A 17,106-nucleotide genomic window follows, 5' to 3' on the forward strand; every position below is an offset into this window, starting at 1 on the left:
ATGCATTGGTGCAGCTGCTGCTGAATAAATTGCGGTATTCAGGCATTGGTGCAGCTGCTGAATAAATTGATGTATTCAGGCATTGGTGCAGCTGCTGAATATATTGCGGTATTCAGGCATTGGTGCAGCTGCTGAATAAATTGCGGTATTCAGGCATTAGTGCAGCTGCTGAATAAATTGCTGTATTTAGGCATTGGTGCAGCTGCTGAATAAATTGCGGTATTCAGGCACTGGTGCAACTGCTGAATAAATTGATGTATGCAGGCATTGGTGCAGCTGCTGAATTAATTGTTGTATTAGGCAGTTGTAGGTACTGCATAAATTGCTGTATTTAGGCATTGGTGCAGCTGCTGAATAAATTGATGTATTCAGCGGCACTGGTGTAACTGCTGAATAAATTGATGTATTCAGGCATTGGTGCAGCTGCTGAATAAATTGATGTATTCAGGCACTGGTGCAACTGCTGAATAAATTGATGTATTCAGGCATTGGTGCAGCTGCTGAATAAATTGATGTATTCAGACATTGGTGCACCTGCTGAATAAATTGATGTGTTCAGGCATTGGTGCAGTTGTTGAATTAATTGTTGTATTAGGCAGTTGTAGGTACTGCATAAATTGCTGTATTTAGGCATTGGTGCAGCTGCTGAATAAATTGATGTATTCAGACATTGGTGCACCTGCTGAATAAATTGATGTATTCAGGCATTGGTGCAGTTGTTGAATTAATTGTTGTATTAGGCAGTTGTAGGTACTGCATAAATTGCTGTATTTAGGCATTGGTGCAGCTGCTGAATAAATTGATGTATTCAGCGGCACTGGTGTAACTGCTGAATAAATTGATGTATTTAGGCATTGGTGCAGCTGCTGAATAAATTGATGTATTCAGGCACTGGTGCAACTGCTGAATAAATTGATATATTCAGGCATTGGTGCAGCTGCTGAATTAATTGTTGTATTAGGCAGTTGTAGGTACTGAATCAGAGTGATAGCCAAAAAGTGAGATGACGACGAAGCATGTGCAACCACAAAGTTACTTTAATTCACCGTAGCGGGCGACCTTGAGTTCATAAACAGAAGTTACTCGTTTAATATATGTAGACTGAGAGAAACAATATGTACAAAATATTACCAAAACCTTTTCAAACCTTGAAACAAAAGCGAAACTCAAGATTTGCAGGTCATAGGAAACTTGCAAATGGGATACACATACATCGTCAGTAAAATAAATAATAAAAGAATAACGTTTCTCTTTAACACATATTCTAAAAGCCGAGTTAACAGCTACCAATGTTCTTTTGTAGTCTTTCGATTCCAAGAAATCTTTTAAAATGAATAGGACACGCACAAGCTCTAAAGTGCTGAATTAAAGAAATAAAACAAAACAATAGAGAAAAACAATTAATCATGTTCATAATCAAAGTCAGAACAGACATTTAACGACAACAAGGCTAAGCGGTATGTGCGACATTCCACATATAAACATCTAAGTAAATATCAATCAATCATGTTACAGATACATCTTAGCAAAGGTACATTAGTGAATATTGCTTCATCATTTGTCTCAATAGCTAGAAGCACCACAGAAGATGATTGTTCTTTAACTGAAATTGAATAAATTCGACTAAACCCATAATATCATAAACCATAGATATCAGTCATTGCCTCTTATTTTCATTGCATTTACAAAACCAAAGTGCATGATCTATTTCACTTTCAATGTATAAATTACGTGTTTTACATTTGTGAAATCATACCATTCAGTATCTGAAACGCCGTACAACACAAGGCAGACAACTCCGAAGTGTTTGCGTTTTTTCCACATAAAACATGGTTTATCTACCGTTACTTGTTAGGGTGTTTGTTTTTAAGAGAAACGCTAGTCATTTTCCAAGTATACTGTCCAGGAAATAGTCCGCTCGCGATATAATCATGCAGGACATGAAGCATATTTTACTTTTGGAGAATCCTATAAACATCCGGAATAAATCCAGTATGCTGTTCATCATGGTTCATAAAGGACATTTTAAATTACTGACAAACACCTTCTTCGCTACGCAGGTCGGTGGGAGTCGACACAGCTGGTCCAAAAATTGTAGCTTTAACTCAACGATATTTTCAATGGATCCCATGTTTAACGCACACAATGTAAAGTCTGTGTTTGTGTTACTTTAATGATTGTACATGTCTTATTTACAAAATCTGTGAGCTACTTCCAAATGATCAAAATCTTTTTAAGAATAGTTTTTCCACACGTACCTGATACCCGAGTAAAGGCAAAGAAGTGTTTTGACCTGACATTGGCGGAAAGAATTTCCTCCGCGTTGAAAAAATCAACGCCTCCAATCACTCTGACAGACATATTCCGATAGGCCTTCACCGACCGGGACTTTTCTGCATCGGACGTTCCCTGTTAGAGTTCTGCATATGCCTTAGCGGTGCCAGTACGGTCGCCGGAGGGTTCGAAACAGAAACTTTACTGTCACTGCCCAAGAGCCATCCGGGTCCCATCCGGTAGTCGAACGATGTTCTGGTCATAAACAACTATCCGGTCGCAGTTGAATTTTATCCTTATAGAGTTCTACCATAAACTCTTCCCAGGTGTCACGGCATAGGACTTGAATATTAAAACGGGGAGAAAATATGTAGGCGGCCGTGTAGCTCATTCGGTAGAGCATCGGAGCGGTTCCGGTCTGGCTGCACATTTTTCTCACCATGTAATATTTCGCTCCCAACGTGGGAATGTGACGGCATTACACTGGTTAATCTCCGACGCCAATAATTGCTTATATATCATGTTCTCGCTGAAATTCGAGGACGAATTTCAAAATTGTGGGGGAATATGTCACGGTATATAACATGAATATTAAAAGAGGGAGAAAAAGTGTAGGCGGCCGGGTAACTCAATTAATAGAGCATCGGTACCGAGGCCCCGGGTTCGGCAGTCCGCCATTTGCGACTGTGGTCTAACATAGCTTGATTACATAACAAGGCACTATATGGACAAGATTACTTGCAGAGCGGACGCAGTGGCCAATGGTTACACTGTCTGACTACGAAACCTGGGGTCTAGAGTTCGAGCTCCACTCCTCCAACTACAAATTTCTAGCCAGTGATTGGGATAAGAGTCACGTGTTCTTTACATCTGACACGCTAAAGAACCAGGGAAGCTTCTGGAATTGGAGCGTCTTCTGTATTTTGCACTATCCTCCCACGTCTTCTGGAGGAATCGCCCATACGGGTTATCGGTGGCGACTATAAATAAGCTTACTTACGAAAAAACAAGATTACTTAAAATGTACCGACATAAGACAACTGCGGCGTTCCATAGTGTGAAATTATACATTGTCCATCGTCTTGCCATACCACTAGCGGATCCAGAGGGGGCGCACCCGGCGCGCTCCCCCTGTAAAATCGCCGGGCATATGTAATTTTTCGTCTGTTCTGGGTGAAATAAGTGCAAAATATACATTTTTCTCGCTTGCTACGCTCGCGTACATAATTTGTCTTTTGTTCTGACTGAAAAATGTATTATATGATTTTTTTCTCGCTCGCTACGCTCGCACAGATAAGTTATCTTTTGTTCTGGGTGAAAAATATATACATGTAATATGCTTTTTTCCTCGCTCTCTAAGTTCGAATTGTCTTGTTCTGGGTGAAAATATATAATATGCATTTTTCTCTTTCGCATAGTTAATTTGTCATTTTTTCACTCGCTATGCTCGCACAACTATAATCGGACAAAGTTTGCACGAGCTCCCATAAAGCTCTTCACAATTTTTATTTAAATAGTCCTATGTAAACCCTCCCCCAAAAATCCTCAGAAATCGGGCTAAAAAATTCGGAATTATTTGCGCAAGAATAATTCTGACAATTGATAAAACATGACTATAGTTTGCATGTTATTTGTGTTGATTTTGTCACAAAGCCTGTCCTTGTCAAAACCAAAAAAAAAGTACATCAGAACGCCAAAGAATGCACCAGATGGATCCATTGTTTTCAAAATTCTCCGGGGGAGCATGCACGCACCCCCCTACTTGCCTTACACTACAAATGAAATATTTTACGCCCCCTCTAACACCAAATCCTGTATCCGCCCCTGCATACCTATGAAGGTATGATTGACAAGGAAACATTTTCAACCCGTGTAATCGAAAATTGTGTTCAACATCTGTATTTTGTGACCTTTTAAAAGGTAAAAGATTTTTATGAACTCATGTTTCGATTTCACATCGTTCTAAATTTATTTTGAAAAACAAATACATTGATTCAGTAATTGTTGCCTAAGAAGGTGTGTATGTTAAATTATGTGTAAGGTGTGTAACAATAACCGTTTTGGCCACCTTACTTTGACATATTCATTGGGTACATTGTAATAAAGGATTAGCGGCTATTGTGCAATGTATACATTCTTCCGACACCCGTAAGTCGTATTCACCTACATGTATCTGTTCCGCGAATTATGTTTGATCCGCGTGTCTACATTCTAAGAACATTCTTGCGCTATTTTTGCATTTAAGTAAGATTTAGAACATTTGAGCCGCACCATGAGAAATTTGCGACCAGCATGGGTCCAGACCAGCCCGCGCATCCGCTGTTCGCTGACGGTTTCTCTAATTGAAACAGACTTTGAAAGCGAACAGCATCTGGATCCGTGCTGGTCGCAAATGAACTATGTTGGTTTTCTCATGATGCCGCTCATTTATGCTTTAATCAGGAGTTCATTTTCCTTGACTTACCATTATAGTTTCACAAGCTCTTCTATGACAGTCCTCCTTTTGTTTGCTCTGTAGAGCTATTTTTTCCTTATTTTCTTTGCAATGTTCTACATAAATCACATGACGGATCTACGCATAACTTGTAGGTAGCATTTTTATAATGAAATAATTACATGACAGAATTTGTCATGCAAACTTAGACCATACAACAACACTACAAATTGGGTCTCATTTTTAGCTGATTTTGCAGTTTGTTTGACTGAAAATATGTTTTCTTGCATCAAACATGACACCCACTTTCTTTTTGATTTTTATTCAGCACTGACAATATTCTTCAAGAAAATATAAGTTACAGACATTTAAAAATGGGTCCTCCTGTGTGATGCAGCTGTTGGAACTGAAGGACGAGCCAGGAGAATCAAAATCCACCTCATGAACGACGGAGGACAAGATACATATAATACGTCATTTAAGGTGTCTTCTATAAAATTTAAAATTGCCACTGCATAGGAAGAGTGATTGCTTTTTAGCTCATCTGATTTTTTGAAAAAAAAAATGATGAGTAATTGTTATCACTTGATCGGCGTCGGTGTCGGCGTCGGCGTTGCCTGGTTAAGTTTTATGTTTAGGTCAGCTTTTCTCCTAAACTATCAAAGCTATTGCTTTGAAACTTGCAACACTTGTTCACCATCATAAGCTGACCCTGTACAGCAAGAAACATAACTCCATCCTGCTTTTTGCAAGATTTATGGCCCCTTTTGTACTTAGAAAATATCAGATTTCTTGGTTAAGTTTTATGTTTAGGCCAACTTTTCTCCTAAACTATCAAAACTATTGCTTTGAAACTTGCAACACTTGTTCACCATCATAAGCTGACCCTGTATATCAAGAAACATAACTCCATCCTGTTTTTGCAAGAATTATTGCCCCTTTTGGACTTAGAAAATCAGTTTTCTTGGTTAAGTTTTATGTTTAGGTCAGCTTTTCTCCTAAACTATCAAAGCTATTGCTTTAAAACTTGCAACACTTGTTTACCATCATAAGCTGACCATGTACAACAAGAAACATAACTCCATCCTGCTTTTTGCAAGATTTATGGCCCCTTTTGGACTTAGAAAATATCAGATTTCTTGGGTAAGTTTTATGTTTAGGTCAACTTTTTCTCTTAAACTATCAAAGCTATTGCTTTGAAACTTGCAACATTTGTTCACCATCAAAAGCTGACCATGTACATCAGGAAACATAACTCCATCATGCTTTTTGCAAGAATCATTGCCCCTATTGGACTTAGAAAATCAGTTTTCTTGGTTGAGTATTATGTTTAAGTCAGCTTTTCTCATAAACTATCAAAGCTTTTGCTTTAAAACTTGCAACACTTGTTCACCATCATAAGCTGACCATGTACAGCAAGAAACATAACTCTATCCTGCTTTTTTGCAGGAATGATGGCCCTTTTTAGACTTAGAAAATCATGGGTAGGACAATATTTCTATTACACAAAATAATCAGATGAGCGTCAGCACCCGCAAGGCGGTGCTCTTGTTATGGATGCAACAAAAAGACCCGTGGTCAAACACTGGTTAGCACCCAGGGTGCAGCCTGTAGATGTTATTTTTACTATGCGTTTTTTTCTAATTCAACACTAAGACTGTTATTTTTTAGATGTTACCGACAGGCAAACCATAGCCGAGACCATATATGTTTGTTAAAACATTCAGAGGCAGACTATTCTCCGAGGTCTTAAAAGTTTACCAAATAATTCCACGGGCTAACCTGATGAAATCTGTATTAGCGGTATACATAACTCACCTTAAAGTTTTAACAAATAGTTGGGCCTGAACTGGTATAAGTGAGAAAATCAACAGTGTTCAATAAAACAAACGAGACGAAAACCACCTCACTAGGGATAAAAACGATCTAAAACAAACTGAGGAAACTGGATAAAACAAATGACATGGAAACATGATGTCATTTGTTTCATTCAGTTGTCATATCTGGTCTGCGTTACGGTTAAAGTGTTATCCTTGCGTAGCAGGTGATGTCTAGTGAATTCATAACATATATGCAGTGTAGCGAAAGGTGTTGATCACGTGACATTTTCTACGGTGAACTCGTGTTCATTCAGCAAGGTGTGTCAATTTTTCAGCCATAGCAGGTACAAGTTGAAGACAAAACGAAGAAAAGGAAAGGTAAATAAATGAAATATTGTTAGGTCAATTGAACAAAGCTTCAATTTAACAGTGTTTAATGTTTAGAGTTTCTACTTTGTAAATTTGGTGAGGTTTTTCAGGTAAATTTCATTTGCTCATCTCTTCGTGACAAAATTCCCGCCTATTTTGTTGTCAACCTAAGAAGTCTTACTGGTTTGCTAGGCTTGGAACCAGTTTCCTGTATAATCCATTGTCATTTGCTAGGTCTGAATCAGGTAGTGCCAGACATAGTCCAAACCCGTGACCTATCCACCCTAGTGCAGTATGGTTACCACTCATTGCAGAGCTTGTCCCAGTCGTTATTTTGATATGCATGGAATTATGTCTGTTTTAACTGAATTTTTCAAAGAAGAACTAGTACTATTGTCCAAAACCTAATTCATGTAAGCTGTTGTCTCAGTTCCTACTAATTTGAATGGATTGAAACTTTACACACTTCCCCACTGCAAGGCTATCGCGGACCGGCTGGTGGCAGAGCATGATATCGACTGTATTTGTCCGGACCTGATTTTTGCATCAACTTTCATCTTTTGCTTTGTTTAAAGTGTCGTAATATTGCCTTGTTAAGGAATCGCCACAGTCACAACTCAGTATCAGTTCATATTTTCAGGCCGAGTATTATTCTCTTAAAAATTGCACTAAAGCTTTAACAGCTGGTCAAATTATCATCAACATAAGAAGCATATGATGCCCTTTTTGGACTTTGAAATTGGCTCATATAGTAGTAAATAACACTTAGTTTCATATTAAAGGGAATTCATTAATTATAAATGTTCAACTTAAATTTCTTTTTTAAACTGAAGCTGTTGTTTTCTGTTGTTTTCCTTATTGTATCATCTTTAAATCTAATGCTGTTGCTTTAATTTCTTTCTTAAACAAATGCTGATGTTTTCTGTTGTTTTTCTGATTGTTTCATCTTTAAAATTAATGCTGTTGTTTTCTGGTTTTCTGTTGTTTCTTGAATTATATCATCTTTAAAAGTAATGCTGTTGTTTTTTGTTCTTTTTCTTAGACAAATGTTGTTGTTTTTCAGATTGTATCATCTTTAGAAATAATGTTGTGACTTTCTGTTCTTTTTTTAAACAAATGCTGTTGTTTTTAATTAGATGCTGTTGTTTTCTGTTGTTTCTCAGCTTGTATCATCTTTAAAATTAATGCTGCTGTTTTCTGTTGTTTTTCAGATTGTATCATCTTTAAAATTAATGCTGTTGTTTTCTGTTCTTTTTTAAACAAATGCTGTTGTTTATCAGATTGATCATATTTAAAATTTATGCTGTTGTTTTCTGTTGTTTCTCTTATTGTGCTATCTTTAAGACTAATACTGTTGTTTTCTGTTCTTTTTCTTAAACAGATATTGTTGTTTTTCATATTGTATCATCTTTAAAATTAATGCTGTTGTTTTCTGTTCTTTTTTAAACAAATGCTGTTGTTTTTCAGATTGATCATCTTTAAAATTAATGCTGTTGTTTTCTGTTGTTTCTCCTATTGTACTATCTTTAAGACTTATACTGTTTTGATTTTCTGTTCTTTTTCTTAAACAGATATTGTTGTTTTTCATATTGTATCTTATTTAAAACTAATGTTGTTGTTTTCTGTTCTTTTTTAAACTAAAGCTGTTGTTTTCTGTTGTTTGTCATATTGAATCATCTTTAAATATAATGTTGTTGTTTTTTATTCTTTTTTTCAAACAAATGCTGTTGTTTTCTATTGTATTGAAATTGTATCATCTTTAAAACTAATACTTCATAGTTGTAATAGTGTATTGATATATCATAACATGCTCTTTGCAGGTGCTTATCTTAGTTTTTATGTATTGTAGATGTAGTAGCTTAGCTTTTTAGGGTATTAGTGATCATTTGGCAGAATGTATGCTACTTTTTTGTTTCATAACTTAAACATTGTACTGTAGAAAAGTAATATGGTAGTAAATAACACTTAGTTTCATATTAATGGGACTTCATTAATTATAAATGTTCAACTTAAATTTCTTTTTAAACTAAAGCTGTTGTTTTCTGTTGTTTTCCTTATTGTATCATCTTTAAATCTAATGCTGTTGCTTTAATTTCTTTCTTAAACAAATGCTGATGTTTTCTGTTGTTTTTCTGATTGTTTCATCTTTAAAATTAATGCTAAATTAATTTCAAAAATTGAAAGAAAAAATTTAAAAGACTATATAATTATGTCTTGGCTACTGGTGGTTTCTCTTCTTCATAAAAGTTACATTTATTTTATATAATACAGAAAAGTATACTTAGTAAATGCACTCACTGTTCGATAATTCTAAAACTGTTATTCATCAACTATAAGAAATATGTTTTTGTTTCTAAAATGGAGAGAAGCTAAAATGGAATTGAGCAACCATTGCCCCAGAGCTCAAATACTAATACATTGTACTTTGATTTTAGGTGTCCGTCCAGTGTCTCAAGTCCATAGTTGTAATAGTGTATTGATATAACATAAATAAATAACACATAGTTTCATATTAATGGGACTTCAATTATTATAAATGTTCAGCTTAAATTTCTTTTTAAACTAAAGCTGTTGTTTTCTGTTGTTTTCCTTATTGTATCATCTTTAAATCTAATGCTGTTGCTTTAATTTCTTTCTTAAACAAATGCTGATGTTTTCTGTTGTTTTTCTGATTGTTTCATCTTTAAAATTAATGCTGTTGTTTTCTGGTTTTCTGTTGTTTCTTGAATTATATCATCTTTAAAAGTAATGCTGTTGTTTTTTGTTCTTTTTCTTAAACAAATGTTGTTGTTTTTCAGATTGTATCATCTTTAAAACTAATGTTGTTACTTTCTGTTCTTTTTTTAAACAAATGCTGTTGTTTTTAATTAGATGCTGTTGTTTTCTGTTGTTTCTCAGCTTGTATCATCTTTAAAATTAATGCTGCTGTTTTCTGTTGTTTTTCAGATTGTATCAGCTTTATAATTAATGCTGTTGTTTTATGTTTTTTTAAACAAATGCTGTTGTTTATCAGATTGATCATCTTTAAAATTAATGCTGTTGTTTTCTGTTGTTTCTCCTATTGTGCTATCTTTAAGACTAATACTGTTGTTTTCTGTTCTTTTTCTTAAACAGATATTGTTGTTTTTCATATTGTATCTTATTTAAAACTAATGTTGTTGTTTTCTGTTCTTTTTTAAACTAAAGCTGTTGTTTTCTGTTGTTTGTCATATTGAATCATCTTTAAATATAATGTTGTTGTTTTTTATTCTTTTTTTCAAACAAATGCTGTTGTTTTCTATTGTTTTGAAATTGTATCATCTTTAAAACTTATACTTCATAGTTGTAATAGTGTATTGATATATCATAACATGCTCTTTGCAGGTGCTTATCTTAGTTTTTATGTATTGTAGATGTAGTAGCTTAGCTTTCTAGGGTATTAGTGATCATTTGGCAGAATATATGCTACTTTTTTGTTTCATAACTTAAACATTGTACTGTAGAAAAGTAATATGGTAGTAAATAACACTTAGTTTCATATTAATGGGACTTCATTAATTATAAATGTTCAGTTTCAATTTCTTTTTAAACTAAAGCTGTTGTTTTCCTTATTGTATCATCTTTAAATCTAATGCTGTTGCTTTAATTTCTTTCTTAAACAAATGCTGATGTTTTCTGTTGTTTTTCTGATTGTTTCATCTTTAAAATTAATGCTGTTGTTTTCTGGTTTTCTGTTGTTTCTTGAATTATATCATCTTTAAAAGTAATGCTGTTGTTTTTTCTTCTTTTTCTTAAACAAATGTTGTTGTTTTTCAGATTGTATCATCTTTAAAACTAATGTTGTTACTTTCTGTTCTTTTTTTAAACAAATGCTGTTGTTTTTAATTAGATGCTGTTGTTTTCTGTTGTTTCTCAGCTTGTATCATCTTTGAAATTAATGCTGCTGTTTTCTGTTGTTTTTCAGATTGTATCATCTTTAAAATTAATGCTGTTGTTTTCTGTTCTTTTTTAAACAAATGCTGTTGTTTATCAGATTGATCATGTTTAAAATTAATGTTTTCTGTTGTTTCTCCTATTGTACTATCTTTAAGACTAATACTGTTGTTTTCTATTCTTTTTTTCAAACAAATGCTGTTGTTTTCTATTGTTTTGAAATTGTATCATCTTTAAAACTAATACTTCATAGTTGTAATAGTGTATTGATATATCATAACATGCTCTTTGCAGGTGCTTATCTTAGTTTTTATGTATTGTAGATGTAGTAGCTTAGCTTTTTAGGGTATTAGTGATCATTTGGCAGAATGTATGCTACTTTTTTGTTTCATAACTTAAACATTGTACTGTAGAAAATTAATATGGTAGTAAATAACACTTAGTTTCATATTAATGGGACTTCATTAATTATAAAAGTCCAGTTCAAATTTTTTTTTAAACTAAAGCTGTTGTTTTCTGTTGTTTTCCTTATTGTATCATCTTTAAATCTAATGCTGTTGCTTCAATTTCTTTCTTAAACAAATGCTGATGTTTTCTGTTGTTTTTCTGATTGTTTTATCTTTAAAATTAATGCTGTTGTTTTCTGGTTTTCTGTTGTTTCTTGAATAATATCATCTTTAAAAGTAATGCTGTTGTTTTTTGTTCTTTTTCTTAAACAAATGTTGTTGTTTTTCAGATTGTATCATCTTTAAAACTAATGTTGTTACTTTCTGTTCTTTTTTTTAAACAAATGCTGTTGTTTTTAATTAGATGCTGTTGTTTTCTGTTGTTTTTCAGCTTGTATCATCTTTAAAATTAATGCTGCTGTTTTCTGTTGTTTTTCAGATTGTATCATCTTTAAAATTAATGCTGTTGTTTTCTGTTCTTTTTTAAACAAATGCTGTTGTTTTTCAGATTGATCATCTTTAAAATTAATGATGTTGTTTTCTGTTGTTTCTACTATTGTACTATCTTTAAGACGAATACTAATGTTTTCTGTTCTTTTTCTTAAACAGATATTGTTGTTTTTCATATTGTATCTTATTTAAAAGTAATGTTGTTGTTTTCTGTTCTTTTTTAAACTAAAGCTGTTGTTTTCTGTTGTTTGTCATATTGAATCATCTTTAAATATAATGTTGTTGTTTTTTATTCTTTTTTTCAAACAAATGCTGTTGTTTTCTATTGTTTTGTAATTGTATCATCTTTAAAACTAATACTTCATAGTTGTAATACTGTATTGATATATCATGACATGCTCTTTGCAGGTGCTTATCTTAGTTTTTATGTATTGTATATGTAGTAGCTTAGCTTTTTCGGGTATTAGTGATCATTTAGCAGAATGTATGCTACTTTTTTGTTTCATAACTTAAACATTGTACTGTAGAAAAGTAATATGGTAGTAAATAACACTTAGTTTCATATTAATGGGAATTCATTAATTATAAATGTTCAGCTTAAAATTTCTTTTTAAAACTAAAGCTGTTGTTTTTGTTGTTTTTCCTTATTGTATCATCTTTAAATCTAATTTCTGTTGCTTTAATTTCTTTCTTAAACAAATGCTGATGTTTTCTGTTGTTTTTCTGATTGTTTCATCTTTAAAATTAATGCTAAATTAATTTCAAAAATTGAAAGAAAATGTTTAAAAGACTATATAATTATGTCTTGGCTACTGGTGGTTTCTCTTCTTCATAATAGTTACATTTATTTTTATATAATACAGAAAAAGTATACTTAGTAAATGCACTCACTGTTTGATTTAATTCTAAACTGTTATTTATCAACTATAAGAAATATGTTTTTGTTTCTGAAATGGAGAGAAGCTAAAATGGAATTGAGCAACCATTGCCCCAGAGCTCAAATACTAATACATTGTACTTTGATTTTAGGAGTCCGTCCAGTGTCTCAAGTCCATAGTTGTAATAGTGTATTGATATATCATAACATGCTCTTTGCAGGTGCTTATCTTAGTTTTGATGTATTGTAGATGTAGTAGCTTAGCTTTTTAGGGTATTAGTGATCATTTGGCAGAATGTATGCTACTTTTTTGTTTCATAACTTAAACATTGTACTGTAGAAAAGTAATATGGTAGTAAATAACACTTAGTTTCATATTAATGGGAATTCATTAATTATAAATGTTCAACTTAAATTTCTTTTTTAAACTGAAGCTGTTGTTTTCTGTTGTTTTCCTTATTGTATCATCTTTAAATCTAATGCTGTTGCTTAAATGTCTTTCTTAAACAAATGCTGATGTTTTCTGTTGTTTTTCTGATTGTTTCCTCTTTAAAATTAATGCTGTTGTTTTCTGGTTTTCTGTTGTTTCTTGAATTATATCATCTTTAAAAGTAATGCTGTTGTTTTTTGTTCTTTTTCTTAAACAAATGTTGTTGTTTTTCAGATTGTATCATCTTTAAAACTAATGTTGTTACTTTCTGTTCTTTTTTTAAACAAATGCTGTTGTTTTTAATTAGATGCTGTTGTTTTCTGTTGTTTCTCAGCTTGTATCATCTTTGAAATTAATGCTGCTGTTTTCTGTTGTTTTGCAGATTGTATCATCTTTAAAATTAATGCTGTTGTTTTCTGTTCTTTTTTAAACAAATGCTGTTGTTTATCAGATTGATCATCTTTAAAATTAATGTTTTCTGTTGTTTCTCCTATTGTACTATCTTTAAGACTAATACTGTTGTTTTCTGTTCTTTTTCTTAAACAGATATTGTTGTTTTTCATATTGTATCTTATTTAAAAGTAATGTTGTTGTTTTCTGTTCTTTTTTAAACTAAAGCTGTTGTTTTCTGTTGTTTGTCATATTGAATCATCTTTAAATATAATGTTGTTGTTTTTTATTCTTTTTTCAAACAAATGCTGTTGTTTTCTATTGTTTTGTAATTGTATCATATTTAAAACTAATACTTCATAGTTGTAATAGTGTATTGATATATCATAACATGCTCTTTGCAGTTGCTTATCTTAGTTTTTATGTATTGTATATGTAGTAGCTTAGCTTTTTAGGGTATAAGTGATCATTTGGCAGAATGTATGCTTTTTTGTTTCATAACTTAAACATTGTACTGTAGAAAAGTAATATGGCAGTAAATAACACTTAGTTTCATATTAATGGGACTTCATTAATTATAAATGTTCAGCTTAAATTTCTTTTGAAACTAAAGCTGTTGTTTTCTGTTGTTTTTCCTTATTGTATCATCTTTAAATCTAATGCTGTTGCTTTAATTTCTTTCTTAAACAAATGCTGATGTTTTCTGTTGTTTTTCTGATTGTTTCATCTTTAAAATTAATGCTAAATTAATTTTAAAAATTGAAAGAAAAAATTTAAAAGACTATATAATTATGTCTTGGCTACTGGTGGTTTCTCTTCTTCATAATAGTTACATTTATTTTATATAATACAGAAAAGTATACTTAGTAAATGCACTCACTGTTTGATAATTCTAAAACTGTTATTTATCAACTATAAGAAATATGTTTTTGTTTCTGAAATGGAGAGAAGCTAAAATGGAATTGAGCAACCATTGCCCCAGAGCTCAAATACTAATACATTGTACTTTGATTTTAGGAGTCCGTCCAGTGTCTCAAGTCCATAGTTGTAATAGTGTATTGATATATCATAACATGCTCTTTGCAGGTGCTTATCTTAGTTTTGATGTATTGTAGATGTAGTAGCTTAGCTTTTTAGGGTATTAGTGATCATTTGGCAGAATGTATGCTACTTTTTTGTTTCATAACTTAAACATTGTACTGTAGAAAAGTAATATGGTAGTAAATAACACTTAGTTTCATATTAATGGGAATTCATTAATTATAAATGTTCAACTTAAATTTCTTTTCTAAACTGAAGCTGTTGTTTTCTGTTGTTTTCCTTATTGTATCATCTTTAAATCTAATGCTGTTGCTTAAATGTCTTTCTTAAACAAATGCTGATGTTTTCTGTTGTTTTTCTGATTGTTTCCTCTTTAAAATTAATGCTGTTGTTTTCTGGTTTTCTGTTGTTTCTTGAATTATATCATCTTTAAAAGTAATGCTGTTGTTTTTTGTTCTTTTTCTTAAACAAATGTTGTTGTTTTTCAGATTGTATCATCTTTAAAACTAATGTTGTTACTTTCTGTTCTTTTTTTAAACAAATGCTGTTGTTTTTAATTAGATGCTGTTGTTTTCTGTTGTTTCTCAGCTTGTATCATCTTTGAAATTAATGCTGCTGTTTTCTGTTGTTTTGCAGATTGTATCATCTTTAAAATTAATGCTGTTGTTTTCTGTTCTTTTTTAAACAAATGCTGTTGTTTATCAGATTGATCATCTTTAAAATTAATGTTTTCTGTTGTTTCTCCTATTGTACTATCTTTAAGACTAATACTGTTGTTTTCTGTTCTTTTTCTTAAACAGATATTGTTGTTTTTCATATTGTATCTTATTTAAAAGTAATGTTGTTGTTTTCTGTTCTTTTTTAAACTAAAGCTGTTGTTTTCTGTTGTTTGTCATATTGAATCATCTTTAAATATAATGTTGTTGTTTTTTATTCTTTTTTCAAACAAATGCTGTTGTTTTCTATTGTTTTGTAATTGTATCATATTTAAAACTAATACTTCATAGTTGTAATAGTGTATTGATATATCATAACATGCTCTTTGCAGTTGCTTATCTTAGTTTTTATGTATTGTATATGTAGTAGCTTAGCTTTTTAGGGTATAAGTGATCATTTGGCAGAATGTATGCTTTTTTGTTTCATAACTTAAACATTGTACTGTAGAAAAGTAATATGGCAGTAAATAACACTTAGTTTCATATTAATGGGAATTCATTAATTATAAATGTTCAGCTTAAATTTCTTTTTAAACTAAAGCTGTTGTTTTCTGTTGTTTTTCCTTATTGTATCATCTTTAAATCTAATGCTGTTGCTTTAATTTCTTTCTTAAACAAATGCTGATGTTTTCTGTTGTTTTTCTGATTGTTTCATCTTTAAAATTAATGCTAAATTAATTTCAAAAATTGAAAGAAAAAATTTAAAAGACTATATAATTATGTCTTGGCTACTGGTGGTTTCTCTTCTTCATAATAGTTACATTTATTTTATATAATACAGAAAAGTATACTGAGTAAATGCACTCACTGTTTGATAATTCTAAAACTGTTATTCATCAACTATAAGAAATATGTTTTTGTTTCTAAAATGGAGAGAAGCTAAAATGGAATTGAGCAACCATTGCCCCAGAGCTCAAATACTCATACATTGTACTTTGATTTTAGGTGTCCGTCCAGTGTCTCAAGTCCATAGTTGTAATAGTGTATTGATATATCATAACATGCTCTTTGCAGGTGCTTATCTTAGTTTTTATGTATTGTAGATGTAGTAGCTTAGCTTTTTAGGGTATTAGTGATCATTTGGCAGAATGTATGCTACTTTTTTGTTTCATAACTTAAACATTGTACTGTAGAAAAGTAATATGGTAGTAAATAAGACTTAGTTTCATATTAATGGGACTTTATTAATTATAAATGTTCAGCTTAAATTTCTTCTTAAACTAAAACTGTTGTTTTCTGTTGTTTTCCTTATTGTATCATCTTTAAAGCTAATGCTGTTGCTTTAATTTCTTTCTTAAACAAATGCTGATGTTTTCTGTTGTTTTTCTGATTGTTTCATCTTTAAAATTAATGCTGTTGTTTTCTGGTTGGTTTTCTGTTGTTTCTTGAATTATGACATCTTTAAAAGTAATGCTGTTGTTTTTTTTTTCTTGAACAACGGTTGTTGTTTTTCAGATTGTATCATCTTCAAAACTAATGTTGTTACTTTCTGTTCTTTTTTTAAACAAATGCTGTTGTTTTTAATTAGATGCTGTTGTTTTCTGTTGTTTTTCAGCTTGTATCATCTTTAAAATTAATGCTGCTGTTTTCTGTTGTTTTTGCAGATTGTATCATCTTTAAAATTAATGCTTTTGTTTTCTGTTCTTTTTTTAAAAAAATGCTGTTGTTTTTCAGATTGATCATCTTTAAAATTAATGCTGTTGTTTTCTGTTGTTTCTCCTATTGTACTATTTTTAAGACTAATACTGTTGTTTTCTGTTGTTTTTCTTAAACAGATATTGTTGTTTTTCCTTATTGTATCTTATTTAAAACTAATGTTGTTGTTTTCTGTTCTTTTTTAAAACTAATGTTGTTGTTTTCTGTTCTTTTTTAAACTAAAGCTGTTGTTTTTTGTAGTTTGTCATTTTGAATCATCTTTAAATATAATGTTGTTGTTTATTTTTCTTT

This window comes from Mercenaria mercenaria, chromosome 10 (assembly GCF_021730395.1).
Source record: "Mercenaria mercenaria strain notata chromosome 10, MADL_Memer_1, whole genome shotgun sequence".
Lineage (NCBI taxonomy): Eukaryota > Metazoa > Mollusca > Bivalvia > Venerida > Veneridae > Mercenaria > Mercenaria mercenaria.